Source organism: Gavialis gangeticus, unplaced genomic scaffold, assembly GCF_001723915.1.
Source record: "Gavialis gangeticus isolate Ggan-Ray unplaced genomic scaffold, GavGan_comp1, whole genome shotgun sequence".
NCBI classification, from domain to species: Eukaryota; Metazoa; Chordata; order Crocodylia; family Gavialidae; genus Gavialis; species Gavialis gangeticus.
Genome location: NW_017728995.1, coordinates 54,523,675 through 54,547,400, shown reverse-complemented (window position 1 = coordinate 54,547,400; position 23,726 = coordinate 54,523,675).

Here is a 23,726-nt window from a genome sequence, read left to right as displayed (position 1 = left end):
ACAAAGTTCCAGAAGTGATGTGTTTATGTGACAACTTTAGTTATCCTCTTCAACAATGTATGTTCTTAACCCTCCAGACTGCAACATATGAACCAACAATGAGGCAAATATAAAGGATCCAAAATGTATTGGTTTTAAGCCAATCTCATGATTTGGGGCGAGGAGCCTTGACTTCTAATTGTCAAATGCTTGAGTTTGGCAATATTTCTTATGCATATGTTTAAGTGTTCTGCTGGATCACAGTATGAAAATTTGTCCTCCGCTAATTTTAAATTACTACCTATTATGCAAATATGAAATCAGAATAAACTTTTAAGAATTCAGTGGCCATTGCACTGTTATGTATAACATGGTACTACTGTATGATATTGAATTCAAACTAATGAGAAATCAATATTTTCTAGAGCTGGAAATTAATGCATCAATTTGTTTTTGCATTCATTTTTTAATGTGCGTTAATCACTGCTGGTACTGGGGGAAGAGCGGCCCCTCCCCCCTTGTTGCTGCTAGGCTGCACGCGCACACACACACACACACACACACACACACACACACACACACACACACACGGCCAGCAAGGCAGGGTCCTGGGAGCAGACTTGGCAGCTGGATGTAGGTAAGTGTATAGTGGGGCAGGGTTGGAGGGCAAGGTCTTAGGGATTATCTAGAGGGTGTGTGCATGTGTGTGGGGGGGGTGTCTGTGCTGGGGGAAGCTATCTGGGTACTGGGGCTGTGGCAGGGCAGGGTGAGTCGTATGCCCCTCCAACAGGGGAATGGGTCAGTGGGGACTCTTTGAGGGTGGAGGGGAACTCTCTGGCCCAGTCAACAGCACAGGGGCTGGTGCCTATGCTTGCAGGGGCCTGGCAGCCCCAGAAGATGCTGTTGGGGGGACCTTGGAAAGAGCAGGGAACTGCAGGTCAGGACTTAGGGGCACCAGCAGGGCTGGGGGACTGGGGGTCAGGAGTGTGGGGCACCAGCAATTATAAATAAATAATGGAATTAAATAATAGGATAAATTGGGATTCTATTATTGTTTAACTGTGCAATTAGAATTGTGTTTAATCACAGCTTTTTTTAAATCTTGCAATTAATTGTGATTAATTTTTTTAATTGTTTGACAGCCCTAATATTTTCATTTTTCTAAGTTTTTCTATAAGGGTAAAAATTAAGCAGAATTCTAGATATAGGTTCCAGAATCTTACAATATTTGTCAATTTACATTGATATATCATGCCTTATTTTTAATGCATCAATATTCTGCAATAGTTACTTCAAGTGTTTTATATCAGCCCAAACTTAATTGCTTTATACACATAATGTGGAGACAAATCAGCCTAAGGAACACATTTTGTTGCTCTTAGCAACCATTACAAATTCCCAGTGGTGCTGATGGATTCCTAAGGGAAAATCTTCTGCTTCTTTTCCAAGATGTGACAAATACCCTCAGAGATTGTGGTAACGATGAGATTCCTGGGAAATCCATCAGCCAAAAGGAAGAACCACAGGTAAAAGCTATAGTATTTTGAAAAGCAATGGCCCCAGCAAATGCACTGTGAATCGTATTTGCTATTTGCTGACATTAGAAATCAGTTCAACTACATTTCAGCCTTTGAAAGTAACTGTAAAGATTTTTAAAGTGAGGAAAACCTTAATTAGTTAAAAAGCTGGAAAAGTTTCACATTTCAAAGATTAGGTGAAGCAAGATATGTTGATTGAACTGTGTATATGGAAATTTAAAGATCAAAATTAGGCAATTTAGCTGTATAGTTGTGACACAAACCACAATTTTCCAATCACTGCCTAAGGCAAAAATGTCACAGCTGAACCAAATTGCCTAGATTAGGATGTTTAACTTGTCATGTTTATTCTAGTTTAAAGCCAAACACAATAGCATGCCTTTCTGCACTATTTTTTTAAATCTAAATTATATGTTAAATCTGTGAGACTATTTTTTCCATCAAATTCCACTATGGAAAAGTTAAAAATATAAATTGAAAATGAAATAAAAATGGTGTTTATACACCACACTGACTTAAAAGTATAAGTTTTAATCTAAAACCTATGCAAGGCTATTTGCTCTCAGCATTAGGAATGGTAGCCTCAGGGCACTGAAGATTTTAGATTAAACTATATATTACATTTACAGTGGTCACACTAAAGTGTCTGTAATTTTATTTCAGATAATAAATAGGTAATGTATATCTTGATGTCTACAGTATTTCCTTTCACGTGCCAATGCATCTTTTTGACATACTTAACCTTTATAGGGCAGTGATCATGCTACTTTAAATGTCAAAGAGCAGTAGAAGGGGAATACAGGGGACCTATGCGAAGAAAGGGTGACTGTGTCCATGGGCAAATCTAGAATTTTGAAAATGGGGGTGCAGATAGTGAACTACATCATCACATATAAAACAATGCATTTTTCTCATTAAAATAGATGCCTTACTAAAACACTAAGGGCCTAGGGCTGAATTATTCAGTTTAAGATTGAAGCAAAACCAAATATAACTTCATTGGAATTAGTTGAAAACCATCCGAAGGGCTATGAAATAAGAGCTTCATTACCAGGAGCAGCTTCATTACCAGGGCAGAGAACTGCAGAACAAAGGATAGCTTGACTGGTGGAACATCAAGACCATTAAAAAAAGAGATGGGGTTGTTAACACCTATGGAATGAGGAATTTAGAAGGGATGAGGTAGATTATAATCAACCATGAAGTCAAGTGATTCCCTCAAGCACTGCCTGACTAGAAATGCTGCTGCCACCGCCAGACAGCTGGTTTAAACTTTGGGTGGAGCAGGAATCAAAGAGGGGGCAGTCGAAGAGGAACAGCTTGACGAAGAATTCTCTAGAGAACTGCACAGTCATCATAGGCAACTTCAACTACCCAGACATCTTCTGGGATGAGCACTCAGCTAGATCTGATCAAGCTTTCTCACTTGCATCATGGATCTCTATCTAATTTAGGAGGTCTGCGACCTGCCCAGGGGCAAGATGCTCCTAGACTTGGTTCTGGCCAAAGAGGATGATCTAATCTAGTGAGCAACCTGTGGATTGAAGGGAAACTGGGAGACAACAACCATGAGATGACCACTTTCTCTATCCACCACAAGCCAGAGAAATCATCCAGTAGGGTAGAAATCCCTGATTTTAGGAAAGCTGATTTCCACAAACTGAGGAGATTGGTTGGCAAGACACAGCAGGACCATGGCCTGATGAGGAAGGGAATACAAGAAGAGTGGCCTTTCCTCAAGGAAGCAATCCTAAAGGCTCAAAAGTCTATTCCCTCTCACAAAAAAAAGGCAGCAAAAGAGCTGGAGACCCCCACCTTGGCTAAACAGGGAATTCATGGACCTCCTGAAATTAAAACAAGAAGACTACAGGGGATGGAAGTAAAGAACAACTACCAAAGAGGAGTATCCAAAAGCCATCTGCACCTGTAGGGAGCAGATAAGAACAGTAAAAGCACTAACTGAACATAAAATGGCAACCGGAATCAAGGACAACAAAAAGTCCTTCTTTAGATATGTAGGAAGTCACAAAAGGAACAAGGGAAGCATAAGGCTCCTGATAAATGAAATAGGACATCTATTAACTGACACTCAGGACAAAACTGAACTCCTGAATGAATATTTCACATTGGTATTCCACCAGTCCAAGGCTATTAGCCTGCTTGACAGGATACAAGATGAACATGGTGGGGGTGACCACCCTCCCATAGTTGATATGGATCTTGTGGGGGAGCACCTACAAAGGCTAAATATCTATAAGTCAGCTGAACCAGATGAACTACACCCAAGAGTGCTAGAAAAACTAGCCAATGCCATTGGGTGACTGATGGCAAAGTTTTTTGAAGACTCATGGCATTCGGGAGAGGCCTCAGAAGACTGGAAAAAAGCCAATGTGGTACCTATCTTTAAGAAAGAGAGAAGGGAGGACCCAGAAAACTACAGGCCAAGCAGTTTGACCTCAGCCGCAGGTAAAATCCTGGAGAAAATCATCAAAGAAACCATCACACACAGGCTAACTGAAGGCAGTATTCTGAAGGATAGCCAAATGGCTGTGTGACAGGCAGGTCATGCAGACCAACCTCATTTCATTGTACAATCAGATCACTCACCACCTGGATAGAGGAAATGAGGTTGATGGCATATACTTGGACCAGGCTTTTGACCTGGTCTCCCACAATGTCCTCATGGTCAAATTGGAAAAATGTGGCCTTGACTACTTCACAAGCTAGTGACTAGGTAACTGGCTCTGTGGTAGGACCCAAAGGATACTGATTGTTGGAACTGAGTCATCATGGCAGAGGGTGACCAATGGCATCCCTCAAGGATTGGTACTTGGACTGGAGTGTTGTCATACTCAAAGACAAGCTGGCAACACAGGCCGACCTGGACAAGCTCGTGAAGTGGGCAGACCTCAACCTAGTGTCAATTAAAACAGAGAAATGTAAAGTGCTCCATCTGGGGAGAAATAATCCACAAGACACTTACAGGCTCAGCAGGGCTTTGCTTGCCAGCACCATAACTGAATGAGACCTGGGTGTCATGATTGACAGCAAAATGAACATGAGGCACCAATGTGATGGTGTCACTGGCAGAGCTAACCAAACACTTTCAAGCATCCACCAAGGCATCTCGAGCAAGGCAAAGGATGTCATCCTCTCGCTTTACTCAGCCTTGGTGAGAGCACAACTGGAGTACTGCATCCAGTTCTGGGTGCCGCAATTCAAGCAGGTTGTGGGTAAACTCGAGGGAGTCCAGAGGAGGGCCACTCACATGATTAAAGGCCTGGAGACCAAGACATATTAGGAGAGGCTGAGGGACTTGGTATTGTTCAGCCTGGAGAAGAGAAGACTCAGAGGGGACTTGGTTGCAGCCTATAAGTATATCAGGGGCATACATCAGAGTTTGGGGGAGCATCTATTCATCAAGGCCCCCAGGGGAGGACAAGAAATAATGGGCACAAGCTGACTGAACATCATTTCAGGTTAGACATAAGGAAAAACTTCTTTACACGCCAAGTCCCAAGGCTTTGGACCAGGCTCCCCCCAGAAGTGGTATAGTCATCTACCCTGGCGATTTTCAAAAAACTTCTTGATGCCCATCTTGCTGGGATCATTTGATACCAGCAGTCTTTCCTGCCCACAAATCAATGATCTGTAAGTTCCCTTCCAACTCCTAACAACTATGAAACTATGAAAGTGCACCAGTGCATCCCACCGCTGGATCCTCCCCTGAACATGTCTACACTGAACACTGCATAGGAAGGCAGAGAAATCCTTCCTAGTAGGGTAATTTAGCCCACCTGAAACATTGTATTACCACAGCTAAACTGTGCCTGACAGCAAGCTAGATTGGGTCTCTATACTATGCTGCAAGTGTAGATTTACCCTTAGAAAAAGCAAGGGGAAAACAAACTGCAGCTGTAGCCCAGAGTGGGCCAAAAAATTACTTTCTGTTTTGATGGTTTGTCTAAGTTTCAAGAATTAAGTTGTGCCTTGAAGGAAACTTGGGTGTGATAAAAAATCCTTCCTAGAAGAATGGGAAAAATCCACTCTTCCATGAGGAAGGGAAAACTATCTTGCATCCAAATCGGGTAGGCAACCATGTGACAATACCAAAGCAAAAGCTTTAGTCTCCAAATACAGAAGTAAAATTTTGCTTAGTTTGCTAAATACCTTGATCCAAAGCCTGTTGAACTCACTGCAAGTTGTGACTTAATGTGAGTTTGCATTTATCCCAAAGACAGACAAGTTTGTTTGGGTAGATGTGATATCTTTTATTAGACCAACTAAATAGTTGGAAAAAAATCTGTGTAAGCTTTCAGGCACAAACAACCTTGCAAAGAACATTTTTTCCAACAATTTAGTTGGTCTAATAAAAAATATCACATCTACCCAAACAACCTTGTCTGACTATTTCCTAAGACCAACATGGCTACAACCAACTCCATTTAGCCCTAAGGGATTATTGAAAGGTAACAATACTTTTTCAAAGATGAACAGCCTAGTATCTTACATTACTTAATTTCTATCATCATTTGTGCATTTATTACAATAATAAGGTTAGAAACTTGGCTCTTCAACTGTTTTCATTCATGCAAATTTGAACAAGCTGACATTTAGGTCATATTCTTACAGTTCTCTAGGAGATGTCCTAAATAGCTGATGCAGAAAACCACAGATTATTTTTTCCAATTATCTCTGAATATGCTGCCCATAGATTTTACACAGTACAACTTACCAACCCCACCAATAAAAACTGTACTTTCTTTCAGTTCTGTCTGGTCTTTTAACCTACTTGATCATTTATGCAAAGATAAAGGACACATGTTGCCATTAGATGAGACTGTAGGATGGATTAAGAGCCAGTTTGCACCTCCTCCCCCTCCCTTATTGTGTGAACAATCTATTCACTTATTTTGCAAGCTGGTAGGACATCTCTTTCTTTTCCCTACTGTTTCTTTGGTTATATGGAAAAGGTTAATGCACAAACAAATTCCCATTAATCAGTTACTGATTAAAAACTCGCAGTACTTCAGGTGATCTAGCCAAGAACGGCTATGTTTGTTATATCTTAAAGAGAAATGGCTAAAATGGTTAAGTGACCTTATAAAGTTACTTTGTACTAAAAATCTCCCTTAAGAAGGATTTATGTAATGTGATTTTTATAGAAGAGGAATTGATATGTTGAATGAAAAAGGAAGAAGGCATGAATGAAGACAAATAAAAATAAAGACTGGGTAGCCTTTTCTTGTTCCCCATTATGTTCAAACAGGTCAACTCTTATAAGAGTACCCCTCTCCACCTTTTCCAGAGTGATCCCCTCAACATTTAGTGTCCAGGACCACCCAGAAGTACACAGTAAATTTCAAATGCATAAATGAAGTCACACTAATTAGGATCTTTCCTAAATCCCTTTTGGCATAACCATTGGGATTTTAACAGATGGGAATCCTCACCACCAGGATAAACCATTGCTCTCCACCTTGCCTTCACTGGCTATTAGCTTCCATGGTTCTAGAGGCATAGGAATGTGTGGCTGGGAAAGACACAGGAAAGAGACTGGAAGATGAGGGTCTATTGTAGAGGCAGGAAAATGCCTATTTTCCAGCTTGTTTTGCCTATGTCCCAATAAGAAGCTGATGGAGTTATTACGTTACTTCCTCTGTTGGCAACTGAGAAACCTATGGTTCCCAGAAGCAACTGCTTTTGAAAAAAGCTTCATTAGTGGAGCCAGGAAAGAAAGAAGGACACAAGGCAGGAGAAAAAATCTTTCCTGACAGATGACCCTGGCATTCCACAAGTTCCCTGAAATCCAAAAGTATTTAAAAGTAGGAACTGTGGTTACTCATTCCATGGGAATACCCCCCCTCATCACACACACACAAAATTATATGCCAAAATCTCAGGAGATTATAAGAGATCATTGTCTCCTTCTATGAATCTTTTATCCTAAAATAGAATCTGTTCCCATGTGTGACTGCATTCTATTAGTCAAATTCACAGGTACTTCTGCAAACACTAATACTGTAAATTATGTGGATTCTATTTTTGACTTGACAAGATTCTCAATTTAATTATATTAAATTGTTTCAATTTCATTATTTTATACTGAGTCCACCACTCCATCCCCAACAGCTCAAGCAGCTCATATTTTTTAAATCAGTTTTACTCTTCTCCAGTAACTTATAAAAATAACTAAGGATCACTATAACACTTCTAAAAGTTAACCCTAACCTTATAACCAGTTGCTACTTGTGGGGGGAAAAAAAGAAGTTTGGGACAAGAAATGTATTAACCAATCCAGGAGCCAATAGCAAGCGCTACAAGGAATAGTAGAGAAAACAGAAGTGCAAATTCTAAAATGAAAATATATACATCTACATCCTAAATTGTAAACTTCCTGACTTCGTGACAGAGCGTTTATTGGTAGCAAATGCCACAATTTAAAATTACTTTTTTTGTACTTTTTGTAATCTTTGTAATTTTGTCTCTCTCTCTCTCTCTCTCTCTCTATATATATATAGAAATAATTTTCTGGGTTTATGTGCTTTCTAAAAAAATTCCTTTTACAATGGTATTTCAGAAAGTACCAACAATTTTGAAATAAAACCATTTTTCATGCATTGATTTACTGGATCACATCACTTTTCTACAGTCATAAATGACGGGTGCATTTGACAGCGCCACCATCTATGTTCCCAGTTGCTCTGTAGTTTCCCATTAATTTCTCACAAAATGCTTTTATTTCAAAATTGCTGGTACTTTGTGAACACCTGCATACATATGAAATTTTACAGCACCCCTCTGAGCCCTAACATACTTTGTTTTCCTAATAATTACCTCAAAATCTGCTAGCACATTCAGAGAAAAGTAAAAAAGAAATTTCATATGGTAAACAAATGTGTGAAATGTATATTTTACTTGCAGAGCAGAAAAGTGTCTGAAACTTATGATCTGACATTTTCCCAACCATTAGTCCTCCTTGAGGAGAACTATAAACTGCTTGCAGCATTGGGGCTATAAGTTTTGTTTCTTATCAGAGCTCCCTCTGCCCCCTTTGCTCACCAGGACACAGGTCCAGGCCCCTCACTCCCAAGCCACAGGCCCACCACAACTGCTGTTGTCCCTCACTCCCCAACCACAGCCCCCCCACCCCTTCTGGTGCTCCTCATTCCCCATCCACATCCCCCCCTACTCGTGCCTATCAGTCCCTACCCACAGCCCCTATGGCTCTGCTGGTGCCCTTTACTGCCTACCCACAGCCCCCAATCCTCCCAAGCTCTACCAGAGGGGGTCCCCAACTTCCAGGGCTATGGGGCCAGGGACCCAGGTCCACAACCCCCTGCCCCCTGCAGTGCCTGAGCCCCAGCTGCCAACTGTGTAGTGGCGCACAGAGCCCAGCTCTCCCTCACCCACAGGCAGCATGGAGAGAGCGGAGCCTGTGGGCAGCAGGTGGGTGTGAGCTCAGGCTCTCTGCCCTGCTGCCCTCCTCTGAGGCCTCTGCAGCCCAGCTGGTGGGACCCAGCATGGCAGGGAAGAGTGGGCAGAGTGGGGCTGGGCAAGGAAGCTCCTTGCTGCTGAACGCTCCATGCCACCCTAGCAAAGCACCCCTTGCCCACCCAGCAACAGCAGGAGACACAACTCTGTGTTGTGAACCCTGCTGCTGGGTGGGCAGGGGGCACTTTGCCATGGCAGCACAGGGCTCACAGCAGCAAGGAATTTCAGTGCCTGGCCTTGCTCTGCCCTGCCACAATGGGTTCTGCCCACTGGGCCTCAGAGGCCCCAGGGGGAAGACAGCAGGACTGGGAGCCCAAGCCTGCAGCAGGCATCCTGCCCCCACCCCTGTCCCATGAACAGATCTGGGAGACACATAACCCCCCTGCCCTCTTCCTGGGAGTGTGCACAGTGGCAGGGAGCCAGTCTTGGATGAGCCACCCACTGCCCCATCTCACTCTCCTCTGGGGCCCTGCAGCCATTCATTCCAGCCCATGACCAAAGTCCCATGCACCACCCCAGCCGGGCAGCAGCCCCAGCCCCAGCCCCATTCAACTCCATCCCTCACTCCATCACTCCCTCCCTATGGAGGCCTCAATCCCCCTTCTCCCCCCACCAGACTTACCTGCAGGAGCTGCTGTCTTGGCTGCCTGGTGGCCATGTGCATGTGTGAGTACACACATGCACATGGCACCCCCTGCCTGACTGCCCTTCTCCCACTTCCCACAGCCCCTTTCAGGCTGGAACTCTGCAACCTTCAGAGAGCTCTTTGCAAAAGTGGGAAATGTGTGTGCTTCTCCAGTAAAATAAAAAATCTGCATTTTTCTTGTTTAAAAGGGAAAATTCACGTTTTTTTCTGTTTTCCCGTGGGATACAGAAAACCTGGATCACTGCTAATTACCATCAATAATTTGAAGGAGACTGTAAATGCTATGCATAAAACAATGTGTAGCTATTTAGGATGAAGCCAGGACTTAATGGAGGAGTCAGAAGTGGTGCAGGGTTCTTACACAATTGTCATTAACTACTGAAGGAAACATGATATTGGATCAATGTCTTACTGCTTTTCCCTGCAATCAATTATTTTCTCAATGACAGAAACAATACAAGAATTTCAGCTATTGGCCCAGGGTCCACTGTCAGTGAACATTATGTAACACAACTTCATTTGTGCAAATGTTCATGAAAAGTGGAGAGAGAGAGATGAACATAGTCAAAGTGAGATTCCATTCATAAGCCACCAAATATTTGTGAACAATTTGGCTGGCTATCCATCTGCCTTGTACATGGCCCCCATGCGTTGTTGATTATTATGATAGAAGAAGAGAAATTAAAGCCTAATTAGGGGCAGACATTTATAGAATAAGGACACTGATTTCCATATTTTCCTTTAAAGATGAGGCAAAATAATATTAAAAAGTCCCTTCTTGAACACAAAATAGGAGAAAATGAAATACTAGGCTGAAAGTTAAAAGTTAATGGGCTCATAATTACCTCAACTATCAAATTTGCAAATAAAGAGAATTATGCATTCCAACCTTGGGTTGCTTTAATTTACTGCATAGACCACCACATAGCTAAAGATAAAGAAGTCATCCTTCCACCCAGGCTCTGACTGGGTTCCAATTCCTGTGTTCTGGATTGTGACTGACTTCTAATAGGAAAAAGAAATATTTTAGCATTCATAAATGCCACACAATATTTATCCTGGAAATTGGTATCCTATGATTTTAGAGCAAGTCTCTCTCTCTCTCTCTCTCTTTCTCTCTCTCAGCTTCCCTGAAATCAGATGACCCAGCAGAAAACTGAAATGCCTAGCTTGTTGGATTTAACAGGAAATGTCAAGTTTTTACAGGGGAAAAAAATCATATTCTTTCCTCCACCTATCAGGAGAACTCAGAGAGCATTGCTGGAAATGGTACTTACTCATGTAATACTACTGTCAGTATAAATTAACATTACACAGACAAAAATGAAACATGAAATCTCTCACTTCTGAACATGATGCCCCAACACCAAATCAAAGCAGTTAATACCTTATTGTGCAATCTGTAATGTTCAAATAGGGGATACATTTTCATGTGCCTGATTTTATCTGTGAATACAGTTGAGATTTATTTTTGGCTTTATGGAAAAGCAAGTAAAAGTCATGAGCATTGTTTCCAAATGCAAATTTTAGTTCATTTTAGAGCAGCAACTCTATCTCCTTTGAGTCCATAAAGGTATTCCAAAGATAACCAGCAAGATACAGCAGTTGATTACATTTTAGACCTCTGGAAAATACAGATCCCTCTTGAGACCTAACCTGTTAAATGCTCCTCAACTCTTGCCTTATTCATTGTCATTGAGTTATGCTCAGTGCTTTGCCCTTGGGTATTGAATGAGGCCCAGGGGGTTCTGCTGGAAGAGAATACAAGTTTTTTTCTCAGGTATCCAATAAAAGGAGAGGCAACTGCACCCCAGGAACATCTGTTAATGCCTAACAAACTCTAATAAAAACAGTTGCTTAAATATTAAAACCATTTCATTAGTAGCTACTGAAAGCAGACACTTCAACCGGTTCAGAACTTGATCAAGTTTAAAAAAAAAAAAATTGTTGCCTGTTATTTATAGACACAGCTACAGAAACAGTGGCCTTGTCAGTCCATTTTATTGCCAATTTTAAAAACTTCAAAAGGCATTTCATCTTTAAATCAATCATTTTAAAGCCATGAAGCTGAAACTCAGGTCTCTGCCCTTTACATTAATGCTACCATAATCAAGCACATACAGTAAAGATACAGAATGCACCAAAATAAATCTGGTCCATTAATATTAACTATAGAGATTCTGGAGTTTATAAATCCTCTCTCAGTCTGCTTAAAATACCAAAACCAGCATTTATGTTTGTATAGACCTAAAGGGAATACAAATCATAAGCTTACAAGGCTTAACAGTAGTAGAGTATGCAAAGGGAAGTGGAAGTAAATTTCATAACACTGTAAGGTCTTAATTTTTGTATTCTGAATCCAGGAAGAAAATAAAATCATTCTAAAATGAACTGGACCATATGAACTTTGACTGACCATATATTTAATGCATGTACTTTCTTCTAAGCAGAGTTCTGAAATAAGAGTAAAGTCAGCAAACTCAATAGCCTCCCCAACTGTTCCTCCTTCTCCCTATGTACCACTCGTTCACTGCAAACAGGCAACAGATTCTCTGACTCTGCTTACCAATAGTTTTGTTTTTAGTGCCTCTGTCTCAGATCAGAATGAAGGGATTCAGGAAGTAGTTGAAGAGGACAGGTTAATCTGGAAATAGTTCAAAAAATTCAACATACAGTAACAAGCAGGCACATCTATATGTGCAAATGCTGCTGGATGGGTTTACTCTAGAGTAATTTACCCACCCTGGAAGGTATCTACACATGCACCAGTTTGGGAGCAGATTTGCTTGCACCCTACTCTGTCAGGGGGAGCTCTAGCTCACTCTGGATGCTAGACCATGGGTTGGCAGAGAGCACATGGCCAGGAAAGAGCTGTCTCCTAGCAGGGGCTGGGAGATTGCTCCCTGCCCGCAGAAGCTGCCAGCTGCTGGAGCGGGCTCCGGTGGCATAGCCTGGGTGGGTACAATGCTCCTCTACCCTGGCAGCAGAGAGCTCCCAGCTCTGGCTCCCCAATCAGGGGCAGGGGGCTTGGAAAGAGATGTGGGGGAGGGCCAGGTCCCAGCCCTCTATCCTGATCTGCCAGTGGGGCAGCTAGCAGTGAGCCCCTGGCTGAGTGGGACTCCCCCTGCTAGTCACCCCACCAGTGGATCAAGGCAAGGGCTGAGACCTGGCCCTCTCCTGGAGCTCTTCCCAAGCCCCATGCCTGGATTACCCCATTGGGGCATGAGGCTGGGAAAAAGCTGCAGGGTTGAGACCTGCCCCAAACCAGGATAGTTTCCAGCCAGCCCCAGGAAGATTACTCCCTGCCCCTGGGAGCTGCCTGCTGCCAGGGCAGGTTCTGTTACTACAGTCCAGGTGGGGACAATGTCCTCCTGCCCAGCCCCCACTCCACAAAATTTGCTCCCTGCTGACAGGGTAGGGTGACCTTGTCTCCACCTGGGCTCCAGTGGTGGAGCCTACCCCAGGAACAGGCAGCTCCCTGGGGCAGAGAGAAATCTACTGCTCCTGGATGCCCGGGAGCAAATTTGCTCTCAGTCAGCTGTCTACATGTGCCTTACTGCACAGTAATTACTCAGCAGTTAATTTACTAGTTGCATTTGCAGGTAGCAAATTAACTGCTGAGTAGAGCAAATTACCGTGCAGTAAGGGTCTGCATATGAGTGCATGTGTGTATATGTGAGAGAGAGAGAGTGCACACTCTCTAGCTGGGACTGTTGTGCTCGTTCAATATTGAAAATCATTTCAGCCTGTACTGAAGTCCATTGCAATTTTTTGGAGTGTTTAAATGTATACTTAACTCCATGTGCTTTCTAAATAGGAGTGAGCAGATAATTCCACATAAACCTTTCTGAAAAGACACTTCTTTTCTAACAATAAGGGTATGAGTAAAACCAGTTATCATACCTTTAATTTCTTGGATTTACTACCAAAAGCATGGACATGTTTAACAAGTAACACTGTGCTGAAATGTCTGGCCCCTCTCAGTTATCTTTTCCTATAGATTGTCACATAAGAACATCTTCTGATCTAAATGAGCCTAACAGGGCTTGTGTTTTTCTGGTAACTGCCCAATGGGGTTCTGTAACATGATTTACTGGAAATAATATTTTTTGCAGCTGACAAGAAAAGCTATAGGTAAGGAGACAAGTTTTAACAGTGGACAGGACAGCACCAAACACTAGACAGCATTTCTCTAAACAATTCTATACAACACATTTTCAACAGAGTTAAGAATAAAAGAGCAAGGACAATAGTTATGTCATTACACAGATATTCTAGGCCTCAAGAAGTTGCTCCTGCTTTCAACAGCAAGAGGATAAACTAGCAGGATTTCATGTCATCCAATCAGAATAGACAGAGGAGCTGGCAGACATTTGATTTATCATGTGATTGTGTTAATCATTCAATAAACTGTAACATCCCACACATTCAGCCAGTTTATGGCACAGTGGGCATATCTACATAAGAGACCCACCTGTGCAGTCATTTAGTACTTGCATAACCAGCATTACTGGACAGTAGCTTCCTGGCACAGTTGCCTAGTGATGCTTACTGTACAGTGGTTTGTTACTACTGCACAGTAACATGACGTCACAGTTCGTGCCCAGTGATGCTACTGTGCAGTAGTAATGAGCTACACCGCGGTAAGTGTCTCATGTAGGCGCAACCAGTAAAATTGCAAACAGGCCACAAAGAAGTCCCACATTCTTGAGGATCAAGCCGAGACCAACCCCAGATCCTGGTTTGGCCCCAGCAGTCATACAATTGGGATCTATCGCACAAATAGCATAACCTGGGATGGCAGGACACGTGATTTTTGAGATGAGTCATAAAATTCTTCAGAACCCAATTGTGCCACTTTATTAATGTCTGCTAGGGGCCAGAAGATCATAGCACAGAAACTAGGGGTGTTCTGTTCTCTTCCTAATGAGCAATACAAGGAAACCAGGACTGGAGGGGGCAGGGGGAATCTCAGTGGAACCTGAGTGAAGCAGGTTTAAACTGGAAAAAGCTGATGTTAATGACAATGATTTCCAGATTCAGCAAGTTTCTGACAGTGATAGTTTAATCATGAACTGTAAGGTCAAGCAAATGATCTTGGACATCCTGACAGAATTTCAGTCTGCGAGTCCTCTATCCAACTTTCTAACTTGTGGCTGACATACAATATCTTCGGCAATCCCTCGTATTCAAGGATGATTGTTTTTCATGATTATCTGTGGGTCTGAAGATGGATCTGGGATTGACAGACTCTGCTGCAAGAGCTTTCTCTGCCCTCCTTTTCCATGTATGCTTTGACTGAACTGGGAAAATAAAACTTGCTTTACGAGTCTGCATGACATGACTAGCCAGGCAAAGTTGATGCAAAATGATTGCTGTCTCAACGCTCATGGTATTTGCTTGTGAGAGGATGCTAATATTGGTGCATCTGTCTTCCTACTGGATTCAAAGGATTCTCTGCAGGCAGTATTGATGGTACTTGTCCAGTGACTCAGTGTCTCCTGTACATTGTCCATGTCTCATCTCCTTATAGTAAGGTGGGGATCACAATTGCTTGATAAACCATGAGCTTGATTTCTGATCTGATGTCATGATCTTCAAACACCAATTTTCTCAGGTATCCAAAGGCTGCACTTGCAAACTTGAGGTGATGTTGGATTCCTTTGTTGATGTCAGCCTTCTGCAAGCAATGGCTTCCAAGGTACAGGAAATACTCAGTTCTCCAGAGTCTTATAATAAATCTGAATTGTTGGAGCTGGGACTACTCCTTAAGAACTTGTTGAATGTTAAACAGTAGTCCCATTTTCTTGTATGCCTCAGTAAAGACATCAATGATTTCCTGAAGGTCTGCTTCCAAGTGAGCACATGCTACAGTATCATCAGCGTAGTGGAGCTCAGTGGTTGAGGTTGGGGTGGTCTTGGTTTTGGCTTGGAGTCAGCTGAGATTAAACAGCTTATCATCCATCCCGTAGTTTAGTTCCACTCTGACTGGAAGCTTGTTGGTGATCAGATGTAGCATCAGAGTAAGGACTATTGAAAAGAATGTCGGAGCGACGACGCAGCCTTGCTTAATCCCCATCTTAATGTCAAAGGGATCTGTGATAAATCTATTACCTAGAACTGCCACTTGCCTACCATCATAGAGCAGGCAAAGAATGGTGATGAATTTTGGTGAGCATCTGTACTTCAGAAGGATCTCGGCATTTCTCGGTTGACAGAGTCAAACCAAGAAATGCACTTCTCGGACTACAGCACTTCTTGGACTACAGCACTTCTCAGTTGACAGAGTCAAAGGCTTTCATGAGGTTAAACAAAGCCATGTAGAGATATCAATCTTAATGTAAAGACACCATATGATGAAGAAATTACTGCATCCTGTGATAAACTGCTTGGATTGTTAATTACCCTTACAGTTAAAAAAAAAATTATATAGCTGCTGAATCTTGTCACATTTTTTTATATTAACAGCATTCTAGTCCCAGCTGGCTAGAAACATTATGACTAATCCATTTGCCATTGGAATATAAAGTTCTTTCAAAACTAAAATGCTTCATAAAATCCTGTGAATTTTAAAAACATTTCATTTTGAAGGACAAAAGTTCTAAAAATAATTTTATTTTCCAATTTGAAATTACTTTTTTGGTTTTGGGTTTTTTTCTATTTCATATGGCATACTTTATTATGAAATAAAAAATGAAAATTGAAATGAGATATTTTGATACATAACATTTTCCAGATTATTCTTTTACAGAGAATTTGAAGTGATTTTGTTTTACACTAAATTTTGAAGAAAACAAAGTCTGAAATCTTGAAATGCTCTATGAAATAAAACTACTGCTCTCTATGCAATTCTATCTCCAGTATCTTATCTCTTTCTTGTTTATTAAGAACAAGTCATCCCTTAGACTCTCTTGAATAAACTAGCTATCTGAGTTTTTGTCCTTGTAGAAATATCTTGTATTAATGTTGGTCACCCAAAGTCATCTGTTTAAATTCAAGACAGAGGTCACAATATAAAATTTTGTACCAGACAACTGTTCTTTCATGTATACTTGTATCTTGAAATCAGTATACCTTCTGCAAAAGACTATAAACAATTTACAATGGAGCTGTTCAAATGACATATTTTCTTTATGAAGTGTCAAAAAACTCAAAGACCATCTTGGTGTGTAGAGCCACAGGTTCACAGACAGGGGTGTTGAAGTTTATCATCAGTGCAAAAAAACACACACACTTGGGGGAGGGGTATGTGTGTGTGTCTGTGTGCGTGTTCATAGGCCAAAGAAGAATTAGATTATTACAAACTTGCCTGTATATTTACTGAATTTAAATTTAAAAAATCATTTATATGCAGAATACTTAGAGAAACAACACCACAGTCAGTGGCAACGTGTAGAGGGTGTATGGGGGTGTACAGGGGTGCATGTGCACTCCCTGACAGCGCTGGTGCAGCCCCTGACTGACCACACTTGCCACTTAAGTGATGGCTGGGGGAGGGCAGGCAGGAGTGCCGTTGCCCCCACTGCAAGCACCAGCTGGGGAGTGGAGCACCACTACACTCCCAGAAGCAGCTACAGTCACTCACAGAAGTGGCTACAGCGATCAGCCGTCTTGCAATTGGCCGTGGGGGGGCTACCCCCCCCAGGTCAGTGAGGTTAGCTGAGGGCAGACCTCCCCCCGGTCACTGACTGGTTGCTGGGGGGGGGGAGAAACGTGCCACCCCTAAGGTAGCGCCAGTCACCCATGATCATAGTCTTGTATTTTCAGTTGCTTATTTAAATGACATGCTAATGTTACATTTAGAAGTGAAGAGAACGGTATGCATGTGTTGTCAGAGCCATAAAACAAAACTATAAAAGTGACTTATTCCTTTACCTCCCCCTTTTGCAAGAAATAACTTTAGTTTAAGCCTCCTCAGAATGTCCTAGAGAATTTCTTGTTGACAGCAATTTTTTTCTTAAACATTTTTTCCATCTTTTTCCTTCAGACTTTAAGAAAAGCTTTGACAATGTCTCAGAGAAAATGCTAGCTCCTTCAACTTAACTCGTTTCCTTTTGATTATGAATAATTTTATGATTCCCTAACTGCTTGAAATTGCATGTCTCTCTCTTAGTATGTACATTTGCAAATGTTGGATTTAGGTATTTAATACAGTAAGTTCATTGCAAGGTAAATGATAGAATGTTCACTGCACAAATAGCAAGGTCATTTAACACTACAACCGGGTAGTAATTAACAATCAATTTAAATAGTTATATTAATTGGCCAGCAAATTACTTGTCTGGGAATGCTTAAACAATCTCATTGACAAATGTAGAAAAGCAACTCTTTCACAAAGATAAAGTAATAGCGGTCATTGCATAGTTGTCCTTGGTGGAAGATAATTAGGTATGTCCATGGGCAGTTCTAGAATTGTGAAAAGGAGGGTGCAGACGGTGCAGTACATCATCACATAAAACAACACATTTTTTTCTCCAGGTAAAAATAAACTAGAAGATTTACTAATATGCTAGGGGCCCAGGTCTGTTTAAGATAGAAGCAAAAACAAATATAGCGTCATTGAAATGAGTTAAAAACAATCTGCAGGGCTCTGAAATAAGAGTTTCAGTAGCAGCTAACTGACAGCAGAATTGCAGAACAAAGAATAGCTTTATTGGTGAAACATCAACAGCATTAAAAGAAGAAAGGGTCCTTAACATCAGTGGAACAAAGAGGTTAGACAGTATTAGGTAGATTATAATGAGCCATGAAGTCAAATGACTCCCTCAGCACTGCCTGTCTTGAAGGGAAAGGCAGAACTGCAAGGCAGTTGGTTTCAAACTTTGGGTAGAGCAGGAGTCAAAGGAGGATACAAATGCACCAGTGCAGCTTCCCTGGATCCACCCAGGGCATGTCTGTACAGTGCAAGGGAGCACTGTGCTAAGACATGCTGTCACTGGGCTGAGACACAATGATCCTGCTTTTGAACTGGGAGCAGACCAGTTGCACTAATGCAGCACTGGGGATGCACATACAAGATCATTTCAATTAAAACATGTCTATTACACTATCTCTGGCATGCCAGCCTCGCCCTGAGCCAAACAGACATCCCCTAAAAGCTTATAGGATACTCTTATGAGAGTTGAAAGACTTTATATGAAACATAAGTGTGTTTAAATTAATATAAAACAGGATTTCAACTTTTATTAAACCCTGATGGAACTGAAAGGAAAGCTCAGAAAATGTGCTGGATAAAAAGAATGTTAAAATACTAAATGTTATGCTGTTCTGAGAATTTCCTGCCACAAACAGAAAGGCAGCATAACGATCATGAAAGAAGCTCCATCTAACAGGATCTGGCCTCTGCTGTCACCATTTCTCCCCACCACTGCTTCTCTCTGGCTGTGTCTATACAAGTAGTGGACTCCGCAGTTTTTACTGCAATGAGCTACTGAACAGCAGCTTGTTACTACTGTGACGTAGCATCGCATCACAGTGCCCACCAATGCTACTGCACAGTAGCATTTCATGTGGGCGTGCCTGTTGCCACCCAGCTGTGATGCAACATAGTCGAAGCCTCTGGCTGCTTGATTGGTTTGTATTTCTTTGCAGTGCAGTGTGGCCTGGATGAAACCTTCTGCTACCAAACACTGCCAAAGCCCCCATTGTGCAGGCTGGAGCTGGCCCCCGGGCCACAGGTTGCTGGCATCTGCTTTAGATTGTTCATAATAAACCAAAGAGAATTTGCCAACACTTAAAAAAATAGCATTTATCGGTGACATTAGCAGCAACTTAAGGCAAAAAAAGCCAATTGCCAATAATGTCAATTTTCCATTTATCGGTGCTGATAAAATATGGACCAATATATTATTACTGCTTTTAGAAACTTTTAAATTTTTTAAATTTAATAATAAAAGTCACAGTAAATTCTTTTATTGTTTTGTCTTCTGTAATGGTGATCATTAAGGCATGCTAACATATTCCTTCTGACTAAAGCAATGTGATTACCATCCACAAATTAACAGTGGAAGGACTAGCTATTAGGACTTGGCCTACCATGTGTTGCTTCTAGACCGTATACTTTTTAATATACGTGGTGGAAAAAATTACCGCAATATTAGAAGCACCCCCTTATGCACACCTCCATCAGGGAGGTAGCATGCCAAGCTGAGGCACATATTATACCATCAAAAAAGTGCTGCATGGCTCCTTTTGGCACTGGCCCCTAAGTACCAACAAATGTATAAGTTTTGTTCACCGGCTTCCGGTTTATTCCTCTTGGTTGCACAATCTCTGCTTTTGCAATCACAGATCTTCAGCACTATGGGTACACTGGCAGTGGGTAAAGGCACCCTAGGCCTAATTCATTCCTTAACATGCAAGGACAGGGGCAACAATATTTAGTAACAGGATTCAAAATAGCCATTAGTTTGACTAGAGGAGTATTATCCTATTAATAAAGCTATTTTAGTTGATGTGATATTGAAATATACCATCATTTTAAAATTGTAGTGTTGCCAACCTTAACAATCTGCATGTCATATTAGGTGTCTTTCAAATTTATTTATAGGAGACTCACAACTTATTTTTATTGACAGAGAAAAACTCAAAAACACGAACCCTAAAAGGCCATAGAAGAGAAAATAAAAAAAATCCAAAAAGCTTTTACAGGTCTCACTGATTTAAAAACTGCTTAATTAATTTGAGTTCTGGGGATTGTCAATACTGAAACTGTTTTTCCCCTCCTTGCTTTTAAAAAGTGAATTATAACCAACACAGGGTTAATTTCTGCTCTCCTCCGAAACTAGTTCTTAAACCTCTTTTACACCTTCCATTCTAAAAGTGGAAAAAAAACAAATTTCAAGCACATTGGTTCACCAGAGGCATAACTGGCCAGTACCACACCAGGACAGTGACAGTACAGTGTACAGAGGGGCAGCAGCCAAAGGTTTGCTGCTGCAGGGAGAGATGTCACCTCCATTTTTTGCTGCCAACATAGGTCAAGTGGCCATAAAACCAGCAATCTCAGCAGCAAAAAAGGTGACATCATCCCTCCACAGTAGCGAACCTCCAACTGACCCTGCAATGTATACCACTGCTACTGTGCTGCCCGAGTCAGAGCTGTTGCAGAAAAGATGCAGTGTGGGGTAGCAGAAGGAGTAGGATGGGGGTAGGAAGGAGAAGACACCCGCCCCCCCCCCACTCCACTCCAGAGCCTAGGCCTTGTGCTCTGCTCAGCCACACATTATTATACTACTGCTGTTCACATCCAGTGTGCACTTCACTGCTCACCCTACTGGCTCTGTTCTTAGCTAGCAGGGAAGAGAAAGATTAAGTATAGACAGTCAAAAAGCCTGAGGGTGAATCAATTCAATCTTTGAAGGTCAGTCTAAACTGCATAGACTGAACTGAGAAACAAGAGAATAGACATTCACTTTTGATTCCAGAAATGCAGCTACATCCCTGCAGTGGCCCAGGCCAGAATCCAGGGGGCAATAGAGCACACCTCCCTTCTCAACTAGAGCAGACAGCTTGGGCAAAGGCTAGCTCGCCCACCCTGTGAAGGGGGTGGGGCATTGCAGGGGAGGTGCAAAGCAACCTGGGATGCTGGGGGACTGTGAGCTAACTTGAATCTGCAGGGGATCTGGGACAAAAGTTCAGTAAACCAATTTAACCTAAATCAGTTAAGTCTGATACTGCGTACATCCAGGTTTATCTTAAATCAATTTTGGCTGTTTTGAAAGCAGTTTATGTGCAACACTTCTGTTGTGTTACAGATTTGAACTGGTTTCCAATCACTTATACTAGTTTATGTCTAATTTCTGTCCCTGTACAGGTGCGGGGAGGCTGCTCCGATGTGCTATAATTACTGATTAATCGAGTCTGCTGGAGCAGGCTGATTAGTGCACTCCAACCAGCCTCCACATATCATGTATCAGTACCCCTGTGCTTCAAAATGGTGGTGGGGGCACTTTAAGTGAAGCTTTTTCAATGAGCTTTAGTTAAACTACCCCCACCGCCATTTTGAAACACAGGGATGCTAATACATGAGACGCTGCGGGTGCTTTAATTAGAACAGCTCCAGAGCCACTCTAATTAAAGTGCTCCCCTCCACCATAGAGCACATGTAAAAACACCTTAAGTGACAAGGTTGCTCCTCTCCAAGTACTTCAGAGAGATTACCTTGCTTAATTCAATATTCCACCAGTTTACAAGAACTGTGGAGAGAGGACTGCTGAAAGATTTACATTTCCCACTATAGCTCCTAATATTATCAGACTGGCTTAGTTCTTATTTTGGAAGGCTGGTGGGGTGATCTGTTCCCTTTTAAAATGAGAAAGGATCATTTTTAAAACTTCACTAGGCAGGGAAATAAAGGTGTACATGCGTCAAAACTGGAGTTTTAAATGTGTCTTTTACAGAGTAGTGTACAGCTGTTAAAGAGAAATCATGGCAGGTCACTTTTACAAAGCTGTACAGTGCACCTCAGAGTACTGTAAGATGAAATGGAAGGGGTTAGTTATCCTGTTATTTTGAAATAATTAACCCCTTGTTTTTTCTTTGGTGTTAATATAAAAGAGAGAGAAAAATACAATGTTAAGCTTCATAAACAAAACTGGTATATTTACAGCAATTGCAATGTCATTATGATCAATGATGAATGAAATTTCATATGCAAACAGTAGGGCTGTGCAAAGCTTTGGTCCTTGATTTGATCTGATGGAGATTTAGTCCGATTCAGTGGCTGACTCTCAGAATCTGAATTAAATCAGGGGACCCTTTAATCTCTCTGAATCGAATTGGAACCCCCTGAATTGATTTGGAAAGATTTGGAAAGATTCAGTGATTCGGACATAGACACAGCTTTAAATGTTTTTTCTACATACCTGAAGGTACCAGGTGGCTCATCAATGCTGCAATGTTGGGGCAAATGGAGCATCCCACAGGAGGGCAGGGGGCTCCCTAGTGCACCTGGCAGCAAACCCAGAAGCGGACAGAAGCACTTCCAGTCCACTTCCAGGTTTGCTGGGGAGCGCGTGCCCCACCCCCCCCAGTCCTCCCACCTTAGCTACTGGTCTGGGGGGCCACCCAGGGTCCCCCTGCAGCTGCTTGCTGAGCCACGGGGGCACAGGGGGACCCCCCTGCACACTCCCCAGTGGACCCAGAAATGGACTGGAAGTACATCCGGTCCACTTCTGGGTTTGCTGCCGAGTGTGCAGGCCCCCCCCCCATGCTCCTGGGGGATGCTCCATCCACCCCAACATTGCAGCATTCACAAGCCATGCCTGGTACCTTGAGATCCTCTGTTTAGGCCCAAGCTGAATCAAATAGGGTCCATTTTGCACACCCCTAGCAAACTGTATGATGCTCATAAGCATAACTATGAAACTATAATGCTAGTAGTGGGACAACCAGTCACAATGGAAACATCCTTTAGTACATGTATACAAGCTATCTATAGCAGCATTTCATTCAGGCTTGAAGAACAATATAAAATCACTGTTACAGATTTGCTACAGGAAGTGGACTATTCCAAGCCCATGGTAAAGGAGTTCTGCATTTCCATTTCAATCCTCTTCCCAGCTGCCACCTGCTGGGACATTCTTGATGACCAAAGACTAGAGCTCTGTAAAGCAGTGAACTCCCCTAAGCTGTACATACTCCTCATTATATCACCCATTATTTTCCTTTTTGTTAACCCATTAACCCTAAGACTTATTTTTAAGGGCACCCAACAAAGTGAGTACAGGTGTCAGTGAATAGGGAATCAAGACTAAAATGTATTTGGCCACAGACAAGAGAAAGAAAATCTACTGCATATGTTAAGTGCTTTTAAAAGCACAAAACAGGCTTGCTACAATAGCCAGTTCTTCTAAACCTATCATTTCAACTTCTAAGTTTTTATGAAAAACCCACAAATAATTCAGCTCATGAGAATAGCTCCATTTAGGTATGCCTCTTTGTTGTGAAACATTGGTATAGTTTAATGAACTACTGAAGTAAATTGCAAGGCAAAAAGAAAGCTCTTGTACTTCTAATATTCATCACAGAGTTCCAGACATACACTTAATTCCATTTCTTTGTGATTT